This window comes from Adiantum capillus-veneris, chromosome 3 (assembly GCF_014529385.1).
Source record: "Adiantum capillus-veneris isolate H3 chromosome 3, ASM1452938v2, whole genome shotgun sequence".
In the NCBI taxonomy this organism is placed as follows: domain Eukaryota; kingdom Viridiplantae; phylum Streptophyta; class Polypodiopsida; order Polypodiales; family Pteridaceae; genus Adiantum; species Adiantum capillus-veneris.
This window is the reverse complement of record NC_140933.1, coordinates 31,043,949-31,066,786: the sequence shown is the minus strand read 5'-3', so window position 1 is coordinate 31,066,786 and position 22,838 is coordinate 31,043,949. Positions and strand designations below refer to the sequence as shown.

General features: G+C 42.2%; 1 pseudogene; it reads right to left on the bottom strand.

The window, feature by feature from the left end:
• Positions 1-349: 349 nt before the first annotated feature.
• LOC147460692 (uncharacterized) lies at positions 350-21,898 on the bottom strand (annotated as a pseudogene).
• Between the last annotated feature and the right edge of the window lie 940 nt (positions 21,899-22,838).

Here is a 22,838-nt window from a genome sequence, read left to right as displayed (position 1 = left end):
AAGTACTAGAAAAAGTCTGGTAAGAATCTGGCAAGGCATCAAGAACAGTTTGTGCAAGGGAACTGTCTGAAATGACTTCACCAGCAGAAATAAGTTGCTCATTGATATCCTTGACACCAGCAAGGAAAGTTTCCATATCATCTTCCTCATGCATAATCTTTGATTCCATCTCTTTACGCAGCAATGCAATTTTAGCCAGAATATCCCAAGCCTGTTTTTAAAAAAAGGAACTTTCACCAAAATGAACTTTCATCTCAACCCAAATAATTATATTAAAAATCTTAATTTGCCGAAGCAAACCATGTTGATTACATCGGGGATTGTTTCCAAAACTACAAGAGTTACAAAGCTATAAGAGCGATAGCATAGTTCCATCCATGCTCTAGTCTTCTCGACCTTCAATTTCTTTTCCATTCTCTTCCCAATCTACGGACATTCATTACAATAAGTAGCCATTCATTATAATAAGTAGCCAATGATTGCCAAACTATGATGTATTGAAAATGTGGTGGAAGGATTCTCACCTTGTGACCTTGCAAATGAAATTGCACTTGTTGAAAGGCCTCAAAACCCATAATAGCCAAATGTTCTCGCACATTACTAAGAGTCCAATGTTTGTTCATTTGGACAACCTCCAAAGCATTGTTGGGTATCCTCACTGCAATGTCAAAGCTTGCAATATCGCCGTCTACACTCGGTAAGAGAGTCCACACTCCAAGCTTACACATCCAATGATCATAGTGAAATCGTATGTACAAGGAAGTGCAAGATTTTAAATAGTGAATCCCAATACATGAAGCTCCAACCTTACAACGGTACCTATCCCCATTGTGCATGCCCTCCACAAAACCCCAATCCTATTCTAAAAGCCTACCTAATTCTTCATAATGCACATCTTTACATACAAGCATTGTGGTAGTCTCCACAAATCCAAACTCCTTAAAAATATGCACGAAACAATGAATAGGTAAACACCAACTCAAGCCTAGAGACCTAGAAGCTTTAGAGTATTTCAAAGAGTTTTGGACATCTATTATCATCTTTTTCTTGAAAGATGCTACCGACCACAAATCCGACTATGGCCACTCCATACTTAATAAGGAAGATACTTTGATGGGTTCAAGCTTTCCAAACTCTTGTGTAGAAGTAGGCACGATATAAGAGTGAGAATAGAAGAAAATTCTTCTTTGAACCAGTTTGGTTGAGTAAACATGTGCAAAAGATGTTGCTCCAATATCCGCATGTATAGCATTGAATGTGTCGGAGAGACTATGTAGTGGTTGCTCCTCCATCAATGTGGATGGAAATATGACTATAAATGCATGGAAAATCTTAAGTATGAATCCACCTAGCTTTGTATTCTCAAAACATGTACTTACAATGTGTTGGAAATAGAGGTGGTTGTTGCAATAGCATGCTTGATATTGAGAAAACATGTTGCACAATGGCTATGGTTCCCTTGTCTTCGTAGTTCTTGAATCCAAGGAGCTTTCCTTTCCAATGATGATCCAAGTTTGCATGATTTCTCACACGGTGAGGGCCAATAGAAAATGGTTGTATGTATACCCAAGCACCTTTGGTGAACTCTTGTGGCACCCACTAATCATCTATACCTTTTGTGTTGTGGCATGCAAATGTTGTGACCTCATCCTTTGGCCGCCTTTGCGGAGTAGAGCTGGCCATGGTTGAACAAAGACAATTAGGAGGAGGAGTAGGACTTTGCTTGTTGCTACAATGTAGGTGGGAGTAAGTGATAGGAGAAGGTGGATAACCCTTGCTTGGTGTGGCAATGGGAGGGTGGTAGGGGAGGAGAGAGGATCTTTCTTGCTGTAACAATGAAGATGGTGTAGAGAGAGAGTGTTGGAGTAGAGGGTGAGTGTGATGGTTGCAACCAAAGAGGGGTTGGAAAAGGGGTTCTAGAGAGACAAAATCACTTTTTGTCTGAGGACTAGTTTTGGGGGGCTTTGGGTAGTAAAATATGATGTTTCAAAAGTTTTTGAAAAAAATGAATTTTAGGGTTTTTTGGTGCATGTTTTGACTTTTTGAGGTCAAAAAATGCTTTTTTGACCATAAAATAGGTTTAGAGAGGTTTTAAGAAATAAGATTTGAGTTTTGAAAATTTTCAAAATTTTCAAAATTTTGGGATTTTTTCAAAACCAGATCAAAACGGAGGGAAGTTGGAGGTTCCATATGGCCCACCCCCCTCTCCCTCCCCTCCCCACATTCTCACTAGGTAAGAGGCCATCAAGAAGTGTAAGACTACTTTGTCTCCCTACTTTTTTGAGGGCGTAGAGTGTGTCCACCACCCTCTTCTCATTGGATGGCCTCTAATTAACCTTAATCCCAAAGGGCCCCTAGTAGAGGGTTCATCTTTTTCCTAATGTATCTTAATATTTTGCATTTTTTTAAAATAACTATGCTTTCTCAACTCATTCTCTCCCACGTTCCCCCCTATGCGTGCAACCCATTCTCCCTTGCATGCTATCGTGTGCGACCGTTGAAATGTCTTTCTTCCATTGCCTTACCTCCTTCTATAAATTTTAATTAGTCACGTCTCAGTCCACACTTATAGATTGTCCACAAAGAACTTCTACAAGGAATTGGAGAGATGTATATCATACGCACATAGAGCTATCACGAGAGTATGATCCCCTTTGTTATATGGTCCACCAAGGAGAATAATGCTTTTGAAAAGCTAAAAGAGAAGCTCATCTCTAAACCTATGCTTACACTGCTAAACCTCTCAAAGCCATTTGAGGTGCAATGCGACGCTTGTGGTGATTGCCTTGGATATGTTTTGCTCCAAGATGGGCACGCCATAGCCTATGAAATTAAAAGGCTCGACCCTGTTGAGAAATCTCTAGACATATATGAGAAGGAACTCTTAGTAGATCTACATGCTCTAGACTCGTGGAAGCACTATTTATTGGGGACTCCTTTCATTCTGTGTACGGATCACCAAAGCTTTAAGTACTTCATGACACAAACCAAGCTCCGACAAACAAATGAGGTGGGAAAATTTCCTTTTGCAATTTCATTTTCATATTGCTCACCTTGTTGGCAAGCATAATCAAGTGACAAATGCACTCTCAAGACGACCGAGAGTGAATGCCATATCCATAGCAACTCACAACGATCTATCTTCTATGATAGATGAGTACGCTATGGATCCCAATTTTAGAGATGTGATTTCAACCCTTGCATTAGGGACAAAGGAAGAACCATTTACCCTACAAGATGGTTATCTTCTCTATGGCAATAGACTATGCGTTACTAACTGACTACGTGAGAAAGTAATGTACGAATCTAATGCTCCTCCTTATGCGGGGCATAGAGGGATTCAGTCTACCCTAAAAGGGATGGAAACATATTTCTATTGGCCTGCCATGAAAGCAAACATACAAGAGTATGTTTCAAAAATGTGTGATATGCCAAAAGACGAAATTTTATAGAGGGAAGCTACCTGGATTGCTTCAACCGTTTCCAATCCCTAATTCACCATGGGAGCGCATATCCATGGATGCCCAAGTCTATCCATGGGAATACGGGAATATGGACAATAATAGACAGGTTTAGTAAACAAGCACATTTCATACATGTCAAAAAGGCTATCAAGGCCCATCAAATGGCAACCCTCGTTATATCACAAATCTTCAAATACCATGGTTGCTAATGTCTATAGTGTTGGATAGAGATCCTAGAATGACCAGTGACTTCTAAAAGGGTCTCTTTGAGAATTTAGGTACAAGGCTAAACTTCTCTTCGGCCTATCATCCCCAAACAGATGGCCAAAGTGAAATAGCTCACCTAACAATTCTTGATCTACTAAAAGCTTATGTCACAGAAGTAGATCAAAAGTCCCAATGGGAGAAGTACTTACCCTTAGTGGAGTATGATTACAAAACACTGTATATACTTCCACGTGAAAAGCATCTTTTGAGGTGATAGACGGAAGATCAAAAAGTCCCTTGCTACTCAAGGTACATGGGAAGATCTTCGTTGTTGTAGATGAATATAGCCGAGACCTGCAAGAATCTGTCCAAAAGATTAAGGATGCTATATCCATCTCTCAGCAAAGGCAAAAGGCTGTTTTTGCTGATAAGCACAGAAGAGCCCTAACCTTTAAACAAAATGATTGGGTCTTTCTTGAGTTTTTCAAGGCTCGATTAAGGCACACAACGGGAAAGAATCCTACAAGACACCAAAAGTACTGTGCTAAGCTAGCAAGAAGGTACTATGGTCCCTTTCAGATTCTTAGGCCAATCAATGAGATGACCTATCAACTTAAGTTGCCCAACCATTGGCTCATATACAATGCTTTCCATGTGAGCCTACTAAAGGCTTACATAGGAGAGCCACCTCAAGAAGCGATCATTGAAGACCCACCAGAGATCAAGGACCAAGAAGAGGTGCTACAACTCGAGTCCATTCTCCAACACGAAGACAAGGTACTACCAGGCGGTAAGACTATCCGACAATATCTTATCAAGTTTCAAAATTATCCTTTTGAAGATGCTAGATGGATGCAAGGCATACAATTAAAGGATAACCTAAACCTTGTCAATGCTTATAATGATTCCCTAGAGTAAGTAAATGTAAATATGTTTGATTGAACAAAGTTTTTGTCTTATAAGACTCTATTTTTCTTTATTGTACACTCGGGGGATTCACCGTGGAAAACTTACCGCACCACGTAAGTGCAGGGGAGGGGGTTTTCTCAACAAGTTACATAAGTGTATAAGTTAGGGACAGGCCCTCAATAATTTATCTCCCAATCTTAAAAATAAGGGAGGGGGTATCATATTTATTTGGGGCGGGGTGGGAGGGGAGGGGAGGCGAAAGAAGTGAAAAAAGGGAAAAATGAGAGGAAGTTTTTGTTTTTCAAAATCATAGCTTCCCAAAAGAGTCTTCCCTCAAACTTGTGAGTCAATAGCTACAAAGATACATGCAAGAACTAACATTGCTTTGTATCAATTGCTTGTTTTGTGATTATAGTTCATTTTTTGAGGGATGAAAGCTATAAAGAGTTTGAATAGATGCAAATTTACACAAAGAACCTAACACAACTTTATAACCATGTTTTTTGAGTAATTTAGATGGGTTTGAATTGGACAAGTAGCCAAAGTGCAGGTTGATCGAGCACACAGTTTGAAAGTCAAACCTGAGACACATTGAGGGTACATCTAGTTATCAACAAAATTGGTTCCTTAGTACGTTGCCAGTCACTACGCTACATACTCTTTGACTAGTTTTACTTAGTTAGATCATGTGAGACCTAAATTTTTTTGTAAGATAGAGGTATGATATTTTTCTTCATTGATTGACGTATAAGCATGGAAAGGGGGGCCATATTCCTTAATATGAGTCGTATATAGGGGTTTTATCAAAGTTGTCCACTTTTGCAGGTGGCATTCCATTTTGTATATAGAGTGAATCCCCCGGGATTGTAAACAAATGTCAATGAGTATGCATACTTAGGATCATGTTTGTGGAGACGAAATCTCCCAAACACCAAGTAGAGCTTGTCACTCTACTATGGAAGATTGATTCTACCTAATGTGCAGACATACTTGCGGTAGCTAACGCTCTCAAGAACCAATGGACTAGTCATCCATTCTGGAACGGTGTCGTAGGGTAAAATAGGGATCCTCTACCCGCTAGCAAACGGACTAATGACTAGGCTTTATCTTCTCTACCTCATAGTCGAGGACGACTATAATTTCAAGAGAGAGATAATGTCATAAAAACTAATATCTAATACTCCCAAATGATTTTCTCATGTTAAACAGATCATTTAATATTGGGAAGTATCAGGCGAGTAAAAGCTAGAATATTGGTAAGGCTGCCAGACCGGTCTCTCTTAGGGATCCAAAGGAGGGAAAATAGGGATCCAAAGGGTGACAGTCTGCAAAAGAGAAATGTGACTTAATGGGGCTTTAAATACCTAAGGTTCAAGCCCATTAAGACTTCCATAGGCTAAAGTTCCTAATTTTAATTATATTGTCCAAAGGCCAAAGTAGGGGAAATATTGGATGGTCATGGGAAGACTAAAAAGTCTTCCCACATCCCTAGAAAGGAGGGGGCGAGCCCTTATTGTAGGGGATGAGAGAGAAACACACACACACACACACACACACACACCCCAAAGCTCCCCCTTTACACAAAGGGAATATTGGACACATGTCAGGCTCCTAGCCTAGCTGCTCCCAATCTCCCCTCGAATCCTATTGCATGGCCATAGAGGTGGACCTATGAGAATTAGGCTAGATTAAGTTTAGTCTAATCAATTTAAAAATGCTTGATAAAAGAATTAATAGAAATTAAGCTCCCTAGAAGACTATTGGACAGTCTACCAAGGGATCTAATGAGCATCCGTCAGCCAAATGGCTTGCCTGATTCCTATTGGCCAAAAGACAAAAATATCCAATGAGAGTTTAGATGAATTATTTAATTACCTAAAGCTCTCACAAAAGGGGAAAGGGGGACACATGCTTCTAATTTGTGATTGGCTAAGCTTTGTAGGAGCCAATGAGAGGCCAGCATGAGCAAATAGCAAGAGGGGTCAACCAAGAGAGAGAAAGATTGGTATTTTTTAGTCTTACACACTTTGCTACACACACACACAAGTTATGTGTTGAGCAAGAACCCCATCTCCTTCTCCAAGCATTGAGAAGTAGAGGCCTACACAACAACTCTTGGCTATGGAATGCAAATCCAACCAAGAGCCAAGCTTCAATGGCATGCTCATCTCCTCTACCATGATAACTAAGCTAAGCTATGCTATTAGAGTGATTATGTGAGGAGAATACTTCTTTCTCGTAAGATACATCTTCTTCCTCTCAATCTATCCTCATTCCTTGCTAGCTCTCACCATTTTTGAACGTATGTGAGGTCTTGGGACTGAGGCTAGGGACACTAGGTGTGTTTTTCAAGCATAATTTGGTGAATGAAGCTTCCATCTTGATTGCACCAATTATTTTTATCAAGGAACACAATAATTGTATTGTACAAACGTCTCCTTTAATGGGAGAAGCTATAATAGAAAGCCTTTATGGAGGGGGACCGACTCCATGTAAATCCGGTCCTCAGTTGTTGTCAATTGTTCTTGTTAACCCTCACGGCACATGGACACCCCATCACCTACGACGGACGTGTATTATGTATTTGGTAGAGTCAGGTACCGGGCTTGTCGGACCAATAGGAAAAGGGTAAGAGTGATCGCCGATGAGAGGCGCACTCTAACACGAACATGCTAGGGTTAGTTGGCTAAGCATGGGCGCCCAAGTGTGAATGGGGTGAGCTCCTATAAAAGCCAACTAAACCTAATTTTTACTCATTCTCTCATTTGTGCAATAGAAGAGTGCTCTTGCTCCATCTCCATCTTCTTCTTCTTCACCTCCTTGTGTGTGTGTGTGTGTGAGAGAGAGAGAGAGGGAGAGTGTGTGTGCGATCGAGCATTACGAAGGCACGACGGCGGCGAAGCGGTTGAGCGCGGCACGACTGCAGCTTCTTCTTCATCGCGGCGAGGAATCCACCACAAAGGCGAGCGTAGAGCGGTGAGTGACACACCCTTTGTTTTCTTGAGCTTGCTAGTTTAGTCTTGTTGTGTGCTTGGAGCCGTTTGTGGCTCGCACACGGTGTATTGGCAAGTCCTTTGCTTCGACAGTGCGGCAAGGAGCGCACATTTTTGGCGTCGTTGCCGGGGATATGCCCTACACTAAGCTCGGTTAGCACTTTACGCTTTCTTGTGGTGCAATTTCTATCATAGGAAAGGCAGGGAAGGAGTGTGTGGAGATTTCTGTTTTTTGCGTTTTCTGCATTTGCTGTCAAGTTTCAATTTCTGCTATTGTCTGCGTTTTTTTAATTTCTGCAATTTCTGCGTTTTCAAGTTCGGCGTTTTCAATTTCTGCAATTTTCTGCATTTCTGCGTTTTTCAATTTCTGCATTTTCAAGTTCGGCGTTTTGAAAAAAAAAATTGCTGGAAATTTTTTTTTAAAAAAATCGAAAAATAAAAACGCGAGTAAGCAGGCGGCTAAATTTTTCGAAAATAAAAAACGTGACTCTTTAAACGGACGGGTTGGTTTGCATAAAAGATAGATCGGGTTCGGGATCATTTTCCCAGGCCCAGGCCCAGGCCCAGGCCTCAGTCCTCAGTCTTATGATATATACTAGACTCACTCTTATATATATACCCTACTCCCTCAAGAGAGAATGAGAGCATGTGGGACAAGTCCTCCACTCTCCTCCTTTCTCTTCCCACTTGCACCCTTAGACTTTCTAGTTTGGGCCTAGTTCCCTACTGGAAATTGACAGTTTTAGGGATTCCGAGGACATAGAGTGACCAAACGGAGGGCTGTAAATCACGACACGACCCTCTGACCGATACGCTCGTTTCGAGCTATCACACGGCCCATTCCACGACACGCTCTAAAAAATCTAGCAAAAAAACAAACAAAAAACACGCTAAAAACTAGTCACAAGGCCTCCTAGAGCAGCTTTTTGACACCTTAGGGTATCAAAAGCACATGCACTTACGCTCTGGGCGGGTGCTAGAACACGAGCATATTGAGGGTGCCTCTGTTCATACGGACACCCATTACCCATCCACGATAAGCTCTAGACCCTCAGCGGGGACACAAGGTAGCACCACCCAAGACCCTAAAATAGCCGCTAGTGATTCCTCCTCCGACTCAGAAATCATGGAAGCATACCCTACCCAAAACACTGAGAGAGAAGGCCATGCACCTCCCGAAGCTCCACAGCCTAGTACTAGTATGTTTAGCCGTTTCATGGAAACATTAGGTAGAGATACTCGCTCGGAACCTGATGCAAATGAAGCACACGAAGGGGGTGGGGAAGTGGACTCTCCTTTCACATCGCACGTGGACCCCACACCCCCAAAGAGTATCCATGTGGATATCATGCCAACTTCTTACCAAGAAGGCCCTGTTGAGCTGCCTCCTTCAGAAGTTCTCTCTAGAGTACCGTTGCTGACAAGTAAAACCACGGGGAGCAACATTGCTTCTACCTCACAAGAAACCGTTAACACGTCGACTCTAGAAGGATTGTTCATTAATGATCATTGGACATACGACCTCCACACTGAGGTGTTGACGGATCTACACTCTGGCCACGCCTACCATGTAGGATGGATAGAGATTGTACAATCCACCTCTAGTGCCACGAGCATCGAAGATCAACAGAAAATGATCTGTAATGTTATCCATGGCATTATTCAATCAAAAAGGCAAAACCGAGGGGTAAATATACTCTCAACTGGCCCCATGAGATTTCTGGATACGAGCAAGACTCAACAGCCTACTCTATCACAAATGGAGACTCCTCTAATGAGCCCCATGGACCCATATTACGTCATTTCACCTGGGGTCTCTATGCAATCTGAGCCTCCGAGCGACAAATTTAGCTTCCCTAACCTGGCTCAACCCTCTATCAAGGAAAACACAGTGCTCACTCCAGGGATAAGCCTGACAGAGAATGTACCGATGACATCTACGGTTAGCGCAGTGCCACTACCTAGTGTCGTAGTACCTAATATGGGGCCTCGACCATATGTGCCTCTAGCCCCTTATGCACACATGGCCCCCACACCTCCAATTGTACCACTTGCTTATGCTCCTCGAGTGCCGCTCCCTAGCTCTTATCCGAGTGGACCTATGCCCGGTTATGTTCCATATCCTGCATCATCCACACATATGCCAAGACCGGTACCCGTTCCTCTCCCACATATGGTTCCAAGAGTACCTCCACCGGCCCTACCTCCTCACATAGGTGACTTGGCAGTGTTTGCTCAAACCATAGGTCGATCTATCGCGGAAAATATGCGTCATGCATCTGATAGAGAGCCTAGAAGTAAGGCAGTACAAATTGCCAAACTCACGCAAAAATTCAATGGGGACGAAGATGCTAGGAAACACATTGAAGTGTTTGAACAAGTATGTGATTCCTTAGGGGAACGCAACGAACTACATAAGTGCAATGCCTTAAGCTTGGCATTAAGTGGGAAGGCTGGAGATTGGTATAGAACCCTAAGGGTGGATGAGAAAACAATCTACCCTACCCTTCGAAGGTTGTTTCTAAAGGAGTACATACGAGAAGGTGTGCTTTGGGGTGTAGCATCTCAGCTACAGAAGGCCGAACGTAAGGAAGGAGAGTCAGTAAGGGACTTCATTAGTCGTCTAAAGCACTTAAACTCTCGATGCCCCGTAAATGAGCGCTTCAACAATAACCAACTGCTTGATCGATTCATTCGAGGGTTGAGGAATGAAGGAATCTATAATGGACTAGTGATTAGAGGTATCACAACCTGGGAAGATGTCACTACCAATGCAATCCAATTAGAGGACAACTTGATGATAGCAGGCATGAGGGTGTCTACTGACACGAGATCCACTAGCTCACAAGCCATTGAGTATGAACCCATGACTGCAAAGCCCATTGCCAATGAGCCAAAGGTATTTGAGACCTTCTTGACAGACCTCACCAAGGCAATCCAAGAGTCTCTTAAGGATAATCGACCCCCTCAAAATAGTCACATGTATCCAAGAAGGGAGCAACAATGGTGTTCCATTTGCTTAGGTCCACATAGCACTAGTGAGTGCCCTACGTTTAGAGTAAAATTTAATGGAACTTGCAACGCATGTGGTAGGTATGGTCACCAAGCTAAGGATTGTTTAATGATCAAACGTATGATGGCAAATAGACCACCTGTAGCTTGGACGGATGCGCCTCGAGCTCCTGTATTGATGCCTACTCCACCTGTTGAGCAACTACCGCAACACATGGTCCCTAGATCTCAAAATGTTGTACAAGCTACACCGTTACCACCTCCTGTGCTAGGACCGCAGCCCCCGCATCCAAGAGTCGCCCCTATGAACCAAGTGGGTTGCGAGCCATCAAATGCTTATCCAGATGGCTGTGAGGAGGAAATAGACACTAGTATTGCCTACGGACTTGATACATTGGAAGAGTGTCCTATATACTACATGGAAGATTGTTGGGGGCAAGTCAAGCCGGTTTATCAAGCTGCTGCTCTTGCATCCAGAGGTCAAAATATCAACACCCAGGCTAGGAGGCCACCTCTTCAATGCTACGAGTGTGGTGGACCACATCGAGCAGCGGAGTGCCCTATTAGGTTGCAAAAGAATGCTGCACAGATACAAATGAATCAAGGGAGCACGTCTGCAATGCCAATACTCACATGTAATCGTTGTGGCATAGATCACTTGATTGCCCAATGCCCCTATAACCCAAATGCGCCTAAAATCACACCCCTAAATTTGGTCGAAATTTCTAGTGTGACATCGCCAATACCACCCGTCGCACCCGCTTATGCGATTACACGGTCCATGCTTCAAGGGCCAGGCCATATCCTCAAAGAGAGAGATACCGCGTCAGTTATCCAAGCAAAGAAAAAGAAGACACGAAGGAAGAAGTCACAGAATACGGAAAATTCAAAGCCAAGTTCCAAAACAAACATAGGAACAGGAGATGACCCCGTGTATATGAATGACCTCGAGGATGATTCAGATTCAATCGAGACAATGGAGACTAGAACCAATACCACAAAGAGAAAGACCGACAAAGAAAACCGTAACATGGAACCAAATGAAAACCGAATAAGAGAAAATCATAAAGAGCCTCTGAAAACACCACAAGTGTTTCCAAATCCAATCCAAGACCCCCAAGATAAACCGCAGGGGCAAAAAGGGAAGAATCGTAAAAAGAAGATTGGGACGTACCCAAACCCAGTAGACGAGATTGAGCAGGTGAAACATCTAAGAGGTTTGGTGGAGGAGACTCAAAGGAAACTAGAACCAGAACCCATGCAGGTCAAAATTCATGACACAGTGTTTCCCACGCAAGTTCATCCACCCCACATGAACCATAGACCGTTAGCCATATCTAGTATCATCCAAGAAGGGAGTGAGGACGGGACATCAGAAAGTGAGCATACACCCTTCTTGTTGGAAAGGATGTTTAACGAAGGAATACCTGATCCCATTGAGGAATATGAGATTCCATCCTCACCAGTTCCTAGTCAAGGACCTACACCCTGCAAAACGCCAATGAATGTTGCCAAACTAGTGGACTTCATGTCTTCTGAGGTCCGAACCACGATCATAGCAAAGCTGTATGGAGATCCTGAGTTATTCCTTGCACTTCGAGCATTTTTTAACGGAGAGCTACGAACGGGATTACCGCAGTTTGCGCAACCAAATAGGCCTGACTCGATTATGATTGATGAGGAAAATCATGTGCAATCACTTGACTTAGATGGACACGAGTCTGTGATCGAGGTACCCATTAACGAATTAGGGCAGTATTTTGAAGGCGACGAGTCTAATGCGACCCTACCCATCACTACCAAGGGATTAACTATAAAGGGAATTCTTGATGGTGGTGCGGGAGTTAGCATCGTTACAAAAGATTGTTGGGAATCCATGGGAAAACCCCGCCTTAGTGTTACTAACATTGTGGTAAAGATGGCAAATGGTACCATAGCCAAACCTATGGGGATGCTCAAGGATCTTAAGATCAAAGTTCTAGGACACAAGGTACGACATACGTTCATTGTAATGGATTTCTCTAAACACCTTATGTCATATGAAATGATTTTAGGACGACCATTCATGAGGGAAGCACAAATGGTTCATGATTGGTCTAAAAATCATGTCTATTTGCAATTCCAAGACTCTGTCCTTAGAGTGGATTTGGTGACTGGTAAGGTACACCCCTTAGGGAGTAAAACCATTATTGATCATCGCTCTGACACCACAGTTCACTCGGCCCCACTACAATATTGTTACACTTGTAAGAAGGATACAGAAATTGGCCAAGATTCTCCTTATATGGATATCCTACCTGGGATGACTGAGTCGGACAATGTGGATTGGGTCCACCTAGCATCAACCATAGACACTTGGGGAAATAGGGGGACGACCTGGGTAACACCTGAGGGGTATGAAATGCCTATACCCTTAAATATGCTACAAGCAATGCATATCGCTTCCGACAAGACTCATCCTAAGGTAACGAAGAAAACATACAAGTGGGTCCCTAAAGCTTCTTTAGTGACCATAGCTAGTGCTAAAAAACAGAAGCCTTGTAAGAAACGTATCACTCGCTCCAAGAAAAGTAAGAAAATGTTGCGATGGATCCCTAAACGACTATTGGAAGCCCAAGGCTACTATCAAGGAAATGATCAAATCTGGGTGCCAAAACGTAGATTGTGCTCTTACCTATCACCTGACCCAAGTGAGCCCAATCCCGTAGCTCCAAAACGAATCAATGATCGTGGAAAGAAAAAAATCACAGAACGCTACACACCCGCTCCAGAGCTAGTTTGGGTACCAAAGAAAGAACGATTTGTTCCACCTAGCTCAGGAAGGGGGGAGTCCCATGAAGCGTCTAGCTCATCATGTAATACATCCATAGAGGCAAAAGCTTCTACACAGCCTCCATCTAGAGTAGTGGACCTCCATGAAGCTACAAAAGATACCACACCTCCCAGTGTTCAAGAATCACCTAATGAACCACTTCAAGTTCGATCCTGGGAGAGTACCTTACCACCCTTGCAACTTGACGAGGCACCTAGGGTAATAGAAAACTACTGGCAAAAATCCTCACCTATTACCAACTGGAACAATTGGTTTCAAAGGGTGACAAGCTCATTTCAAACGGTATGATCTACCCAAGGAAGGGGGGAGTGTTTGCTGACAGTCCTCATTCATTTGTTTCCCTCTCAACCTTTTTCCCTGACCTCTCAATCACCAATCTTAGGGAATGTACATATAAAGCTTTATACTCAAAAAAAAATAAAAAAAAAGGAGCAAGAGCAATTAGCAAACGAGTATGCACATTAAAGTCAAAACATTGACTCAGACCTACACATGTCACATCTGGTACAGTGAAACAGAAACCTATGCCATGAAACACCTTTGATCCTCATCACTTGAGTGATGGAGGGTAGGTAAGATTAGTACGATAGGAGTGTTTCTGTTTTAGAGTTGAGTGATTAGCAAAGTTCTCTTTTCCCACTGATGTGCCTCCTGGAGGTATTCCTTTTGTTTCCTAGTGTGTACAGGAGCGTGTTGCTATTGATAGGATTTGGACCTTCATGGAACCTTTCTCTCGTTCACACTTCAAATCAAGCGCGACCATCGACACAAACAGGTGTTTCTTGTCCATTAGCATTGCCGTTATCTTTTTGCATCCATGTTTTGTCTGCTTTGATTGTGATTGGTAGCATAATATTCAGCGCATTGGCTTAGTATCAAACATTTAATTCAATGTAATGTTTTGTCATAATCAGTTGTTTAGGTGTAAAAATCAAGCAGTCCGACTAAGCTAGTTTGACCAAGCTAGGTATTAGAAATCTTCTCTTAATACCATGGGGAATGCCTTCCTAATAAACAATGGTTACTTAGGTTCTTAATCCGATTTAGGCAGCATTGTATGAAATGTACTAGGGCTTTCTAGTGGGCTTAACCCTAGTGACCTTTAGCTTAAGTATTATAAAGGGAGTTTACTAATGTGATGAGCCTGGGGAGGGTAACAATGTTATATGACCCCCCAAAGTTACAAAATTAAAATGTTGAAAATGAACAAACAAAAAATCAAAGTGCCACAATGTAAAATTTTAAGCTGGAAGAGAAATCTCAGCTTGATTTGGTACTTCACTCACATGTATCGCCTATGGTACTAGAGCCCTAGAGGTTCCCAGTGTGGGCGCTTTTCCTTGAAAAGCAAAAAACCCAAGGCATACAAAATAAGCACACACATCATAATTGAATCAATGTGAAAAGACTTTGGGGGGTCAAAGAAAAAGTAATCAGTCAGGCGATGATTTCATGAGAAATTCCTTTTATGGTAGCTTAACTACAAGGTTTTCTAGATATAGCCTCTAGTCAGCCCTCGAACATCAATACTTGGCTCTCGCGATTAAACAACTTAATTGACCACTGAAAATTAAGAAGCTTACCCATGGTATTACTATTCGATCTCTAGTGCCTTTCGACCGTCAAATTAGCGACCCCAGACTTGTTTAATTTTCTACCTTTACATCTGTTTATGCATTTGATTACATTGCAATTTAATGTTCATTGCTAACAAATTGTTTGAAATTCTTTTACCAATCAATGTGTCTGCCTAAAACTGCATATGCTTTTTAAGAGAATGCAATTACTGTGCCAATGTTGTTTGATTTTGCAGTGACTGAAGAAGGCTAAGGACATTCATCTCAAATGCTCTTCCACCTCGACGAACCAGCTTCAACTCAATAGCTTCCGAGGACGGAATCTACATCAGGAAGGGGGGCATGTTAACCCTCACGGCACACGGACACCCCATCACCTACGACGGACGTGTATTATGTATTTGGTAGAGTCAGGTACCGGGCTTGTCGGACCAATAGGAAAAGGGTAAGAGTGATCGCCGATGAGAGGCGCACTCTAACACGAACATGCTAGGGTTAGTTGGCTAAGCATGGGCGCCCAAGTGTGAATGGGGTGAGCTCCTATAAAAGCCAACTAAACCTAATTTTTACTCATTCTCTCATTTGTGCAATAGAAGAGTGCTCTTGCTCCATCTCCATCTTTTTCTTCTTCACCTCCTTGTGTGTGTGTGTGTGTGAGAGAGAGAGAGAGGGAGAGTGTGTGTGCGATCGAGCATTACGAAGGCACGACGGCGGCGAAGCGGTTGAGCGCGGCACGACTGCAGCTTCTTCTTCATCGCGGCGAGGAATCCACCACAAAGGCGAGCGTAGAGCGGTGAGTGACACACCCTTTGTTTTCTTGAGCTTGCTAGTTTAGGCTTGTTGTGTGCTTGGAGCCGTTTGTGGCTCGCACATGGTGTATTGGCAAGTCCTTTGCTTCGACAATGCGGCAAGGAGCGCACAGTTCTATTTCTCTCTGTTTTCAAGTATTGTCAATGCCAAATTAGCTAGGTGTAAATTTCTAGGTTTCTTTCTCAAATTAAGAACTCTCTCTATGCTCATTAGGAACTTGTTCTTAATGACATGCTCACTATGTTATCAATTTCCTCTACACACAAGTTATTAGTGCATTAAATGTTACAAATCAAGTTTAATGATGTCATCAAGGATTACATAGTGATGATCACCAATGGGGACATTAGGGAGGACTTTTGTTGGCAAAGCTCCCTCTAGTAGTTGAACACCTTCTAATACACGTAAAGCAACACCTTCTACATGCACCAACTTGTCCCGGTGGTCATCTAGAGTCATAACATTCAAAAACAATATGAACCTAGCATAATATTTTGCCACAAGACACTTTCGATTATGTACATGATATTTGATGTCATTCCTATGCAAATGCACTGGGAGCTTGAGACTGCTCCTGTAGAAAATATATTTCTTAAAATGGTGAGAAAGTATGTCCTGCATATGAATATATTGGGAATCCTTGAGCTCAAATGTGTTGCTAACTGTCTATTCCTTGTATGTCTGGTGAAACTTTGCAAGGAAATGTCATGCAAAAGCTAGCCACTCTTGCAATGAGAAGCTAGGGTTAAATATTGAGTTCATTTCCTTGTCATGCTACTCAAGCCCAATTCGGTAGAGAAAATGGAAGAGCTTGTCATTACGTGCGTCTTTTGAGCCAGGTAGCTCCTCCTCTACCTTGATTTGGAAGGGATACATTTGTGAAAGGAGGCAAAAAAAATTTCAAAGGTAAAAGGGGAGTAAGAAGACTCTGGCTAGGACTTGGGAGTACAAAGAAATTCCATGATTTCATTTTAGACACCCTAATGATTGCAATGATATCGGTGCATTGAAAATGGCACACAACCCAAGGCAAGCTCAACCACACCATGCCACGTGTCCAGGTTGAGTGAGTATCGTGGTTGTATAAAGCACCTTGAGTGCACAATCATAGGTTCGCCCACATCTACACATCGCGGGTATGGAGGACAAGAAGAGCGGCAAAGCAAAGTTCTCTCAGAAGATGATGGTGGACATGAACGAGGTAGAGAAAATGTTGGCCAAAGAGAAAGCGATTCAAAAGGAGATAAACAACAACAAAGAAAACAAGAAGGGAAAGGCTTTGGGAGAAAGCAGTGCAAATAAGAAACCATCGACAATAAAGAAAGAGGAAGAATAGTAGGAAGAGATAAACAAGAGTGTATAGATCACCTCTTGTGACTTGTCTAATGGAGGATTCATTGTAGATCTTTCTTTGAAATTACGTAATTATCATGCTATTTTGTTTCTTACCGGCATCTCTTTGTTTCATTTTTTGATGCTTGCTTTGGTAATAATGTGTCATGACACAATGGGAGAGGAGATCCACATTCCACTCACTACCTTGCACTGTGGTGTGACAACTATTTATGCCATTATGGGTATATACACGAGCTCTTCACTTATTTGTGTCATGCCAAAATGCAAGACTATGTTGTGCTTTGCGAGAGAGGTAAATGTCGGGCTATAACGCGAATAGTGCATCGGGCTACTAGTTGCCCCTCCATATCGTGTTGTAATGCAACACTTTATTAGTGCCATGCAATAAAGCATCGCACCACAATGCGATATGGATGGATGTCCATCATTGTCACCCCCCATATCTCGTTGTGGCACGACAAAGTGTTGCATCACAACACACTTTGTCGCAGCACAACGCAATATGGAGGAATGTCCATCCTCACTGTAAGGCCAAGGGAAACCTAGGGGGGTAGTGGACCTAGACCAAGGGCCTGACTGCATGGTGTGGACAAGAAATCCTAAGAATCGACTAGGACTAGGAGTTCTAGTACTTATATAAAGGACGGTAGGGAGTAGGATTCTAAAGGCAGTCTCCCTGGGTCTTTCAGTGGTACTAGAGCTCATGCTATTTTGAGCAAAGAGAAGCGTGTGGTGCTATTTTGGGGCAACTTTCATGTGCATGCAGGTCAAGTTCAAGGTGTCAAAGAAGGAGAAAAATCGAGCAGGTGTGTGGAAAGCCTCTAGTGTTGCCGCAAAGTCGAAGTTTGACGAAAGCAAAACTATGCGACAGCGGGCTCGTTGGGGTCTCTCAACTGCAAGGAGAAAATCCTGACACTATGTTGTGGTCATCAGAGGACCACATTGCGCATAATCTCTCTCTCATTGATTTTGTTGCGTTTGCTACCATATACATGCGATACTGATGTGTGTGAACACACTTAGGACCGTCGGGGCATTTTTTCCCTCTTTAGGAGGTTTTTTCCCCTACGCATTGTATATGCACCCATCATTATATGGCTATCTATCTTTCCATTGCACACTAAGTAATACACTCTCTATTGTGTGCCTTGAGCTTCCTTCATCTTCTACAAGCCGTGTGTGTTTTCCTGCAACCCTAATTCCAACAATTGGTATTAGAGCAAGTTACGTCCTCCAGGGCTTAGTTGCCAGCAGCTCTAGTACGCTTGCTCACTTTCTCCGATTTTTGTGAGCTTTGGTAAGCATTTGCAGGTCTATAAAAACTTCGGTAAGTGAGAAGATCTTAGGCTACTCAGATTTTTTATTCGGGCTCATTTTTGCCTCCGTTTCCACTACAGGCAGTACTGTCAATGCCGTTTTTTGCATAATAGGTCCCTTACAGTCTTCTACAGTTTGTGTTATATACCACGTGTTGTTCTCTCCTCTTTTTGGGTATTTTTCACATTAAGTTCAACATTTACCATGGCTGACAACCACATAGATGTGTTCAAGATGTTTGTTGTTGAGGACAGATTGGATGGGGACAATTACCCTATGTGGGATTACATGATGCAACATGTTCTTGTGTCAAAGGGCATCTGGAATATTGTGAAGGGCATTGATGTATTTCCTCGTTCTGAGGATGTAGGAGATGTTGAGGATGTTGCAAGTCTTGCTGCAAGGATTATCGGCAGAACAAGCTCGTTGGGATGTAAAAGATGCGCAGGCTCATGCATTGATTGTGTTGTCTGTGACGCACACTATTAATCCCCACATTCGCTCAACCAAATCTGCTCCTTCAGGCTTTCCTTGGGTTACTTTCTTCAAAACGTGTCTACCTTTTTGTCCACTCATTGACACTTGTTGGGCAATTTCATGGGCCTCCCCTGTGTTCTTTGCAGCAATGATACACACATTTCCACCATGACAGCCAATGGAATTCAAGAGTGCCTCCACCCTTTTGATCACTTCTTGGGACTTTTCCAATGGCTTAATTGTGAAATCATAGTCAATGTGGAGCCTCAATAACCTATCAAAAATGCATGAATGCATGTAATGTACAAAAATGTACATTCGATAGAGGAAATGGAAAGATTGGATTCCAATCCTGGTCCTTTTGTGCACGATATGGACCATTGAGCATGGGACATCTGAAAATAGATGCTTCTCATTATTTGCCTTCATCTCTAACATCACCACAATCCAACCCTTGTTCTCCATCCCCTTGCCATGGAAACATTGAACCAGCCTTTGCAGAGCTCTTGTGTGATTTTTGTCCGCTAGGTTTGTACCCTCAAATGAAAAATGGACAAGGCATGAGAAAGAAGCCCCTTGTTTGCAGCTAAGCAAACACTTTATGGTCTTCAAGTCCCCACCTAAGTGCCATTCCACAACATAGCTACCAAAACCCTCATCCTCCAACTTCTCGCCTGCAATTTGAGAGTGTATTACTTCTGTAATCCATGGAGTTCTCTCAAAAATCCATGAAAGTATTGCATTGGTCTCTTTGGGCACCTCAATAGCACCCAACCACCAAATGTCTTTCTCTGATTGCACAAAAAAAAATGGGGTGGGAGATGGCTCATCGCCTGAATCCCTTCACTTGGTTTGCAAAATTGCCTCATTCATTAGAATGACACTTAGCCTCTCTAGCCTTCGGCCTTTCACTATTTGACACTCATGGAGTTTTAGCACAAAAGGGACCTTTGTACCAAGCAATGAAAAATAAATAGTGGCAAGACCTTATACTTCAAATTTTATGATAAGAACACAGCCAAAAGAAAGAAGTTTAGTGTGTCACCTTCTTCAAGTAACTCATAAAATATAAGCATGGCTTGTTGAAGCCTTCTAAGGTCCACAAAAATATTATTCCACATTGTGTAAACAAAGCTCTTCTCTAAAGGTCTTATGGAGTGTTTCTTACTTTTTTCCCTTGCCTTTATTGTGTAGGAAGCATAAAACAAAGTTGGCATTGTGTCCTCAATGTGTAGGTATGCCACAATGCGTAAGAACACATCTTTGTTTGTGGCCTTTTTTGCAAGGTTGACCTTGTGCGGAACAGGAAATAGGTTTTCCACAATGCCACGCTCTTTGAGGGTATCCTTTAGGAGTCAAGAAATAGCTTGATAGGCTTTGTCCCTGCCTCGTCACAAGCTTGTTTCATGTCATCTTCACTAACCATACTTCTCAATTTGCGCATAAGGTCCTTGGTGACTGCATCCTTAATGTGCTTACCTCCAAGTGATTGTAAGATAGAAATCACATCATGGGTATTGAAACAACTAGTGAGAAGGTTGACTCGATCATCTTGGCTTAATGTTCCACCCGCATGCCTCCTGGATGAAGTTTCTAGCAACCAATAAGATAAATGTTAGAAAATAGTGTGAAGTAAGAATGTATCATTTAAGTAAAGACCAAATCACCTTGTGGCTGTCACTCGTCGTTTACGTGCTCTACCCGAATGTGTAAGGGTTTCAATGGATGAATATATGCGTTTGCGTTCTCTTGCACCAAGGAGTGTTTCTTTCAAATATGTGATGGTGTTGGCAAGCTTCATAATGTGGGAATTCTTTTCCTACATTTGTTGTTGAAGAGTTTCAACCTCCCTTTCCAAAGAGGCAATAATATCTTATAATGATGTCTTCTTGAGCTAAAGAGCTTGACATTAGTGCATCCACATATGCAAAGAAGCACCCGCACCACCCATACACAACCGCTTGTAATAGCCTGACAAGCCTGCTTCTCCCCTCCCAAGATATTGAAGAAATGTCGAAAAGCTATTAAAAGATGGATGAAAGCGGCTAATATGATTGTAAGGGTACAAATGATCGTCGACCCAAATGTCAACATTCGTCTCACCGACGATGCGACATTCCTATGTGATGACCTTTGATCACCGTTACATGGGGCCTTCGATGCAAACGTCGTGGACAAGCGAATATGCACGCTTTTGGTGTGCAAAGTACAATTCATGATGTCTGTAAGCACCATGGCAGCTGTTGCGTGAGGAAGCAAAGGTCGAAAAAATAGAGGGGGAGCCGGAGGGAGAGGGAGGAATATGGGAGGAGAGAATGGGGGAGGGGGGGGAGGGAGAGATTGGGGAAGAGGACGAAGGTAGGGGTAGGGAGGGAGAGGAGAGGGAGAGAGGAGGGAGGAGGAGGAGAGAACGAAGTGTTTTTTCAAAGCTTGTAGGTAAAAAAAAGGTCAAAAAATGATTTCTGAATATGTATATATGTTGGGAGGGAGTTCTAAGTCAAAAATAGGTAAAATTAAGCTTTTTGAAAAAAAGTCAAATTTTCGCTCTCATAGTGACCCACGTTTTTGCTGATGTGGCCACCCCCCTATACTTCCTTCACTTTCAAAAAGCTAGAGAGAGAAAGTAATCTCTTAGGTCCACATCCTAGATTTGTTTAAAAAAAGGCTAGAAAAGCCTACTCAAAACTATCTTCTTTAATGCCCACTATAAGAGGAAAACTCCAGAGTCCAGAATCGCTAGCATTGCCGCGGATTAACAAAGGAGAATAGAAATAGAAAATATTGTGTGTGCAGAAATAACAGCGGCAAAGGATGCGGTAGTGGTTTGACAACAATATACACGGTAATAGGAGCGATAATATAGCCACGATTATTACCGTGAATATTATCGTGCATATTACCTCGCATATTACCGTTTATATCATCGCGCATATTGCCTCGCATATTACCGCGTATATTACCCACATATTACTGTGCATATTACCGCTATACGGATTTTCATAAATAAAGATGTTCATCTGGTCCATCCAATTTGGATGGCCCAGATGAGCATCTTTATTGTTAACCTGTATAAAGTTATCTGGTCTATGACTATCTTCTTCTAGCACATAGTTCACATCAACAAATATTGGTCGCTTCTTCTTAATACTCTTCTCTCACAAGAAAGCTTTATTTATTGTAGGGGGTTTGTATAGTCGTCTTCAACATTGAAGAGTGAGTCAAATCAACCAGTGATTTGGAAGTTGATGTAGTTGATGACTGAATTAAGAACCTTTGTGTATGATCATAATTCTAGTACTAGGAGCACACTCATAACCTTTAAGATAAGCATCGTATTTGAAACTTTGTAGCATTTCCATTGCCATTTACATTGCCATTGCCATGTTTGTGTTGGCATCCATTTGGCATTCTTAATGATTATGCATTATGCTCATTATGACATCTATGATTGATAGATACAGACAGACAAATAGATTTAATTATCATCCACGAAGGTTAGATATGACCTATGGGACCAAAAACAAAACATTACAAAGCTCCTTCTGAATAAAGGGTTTGTTGGATCTCGGGGCTCCACCTATAAATAATTAAGTTTAGCACGTTAGTTCACCCGGAGGAGTTTTTTATATACCAAAGAGTTAGAGAATTCCATGTACAAGAGGAGTTTAAAAATGACAAATTGAAAAAAAGTTACAGGTTCATGAAGGAAGATGGTTCTTTTAATTCATGATGAAGTGTGTGTGAATAGGGGTTTTAAAAATACCTCTAGGGCGCACGTGCTATAGGTATTTTTGAAAGGTGGACCCCCCGGGTGTTGAATACATCTCAATTAAGGAGTAAGGGTCTAGTGAAGTGTGATAAAGGGACGATTATAAGATGAAAT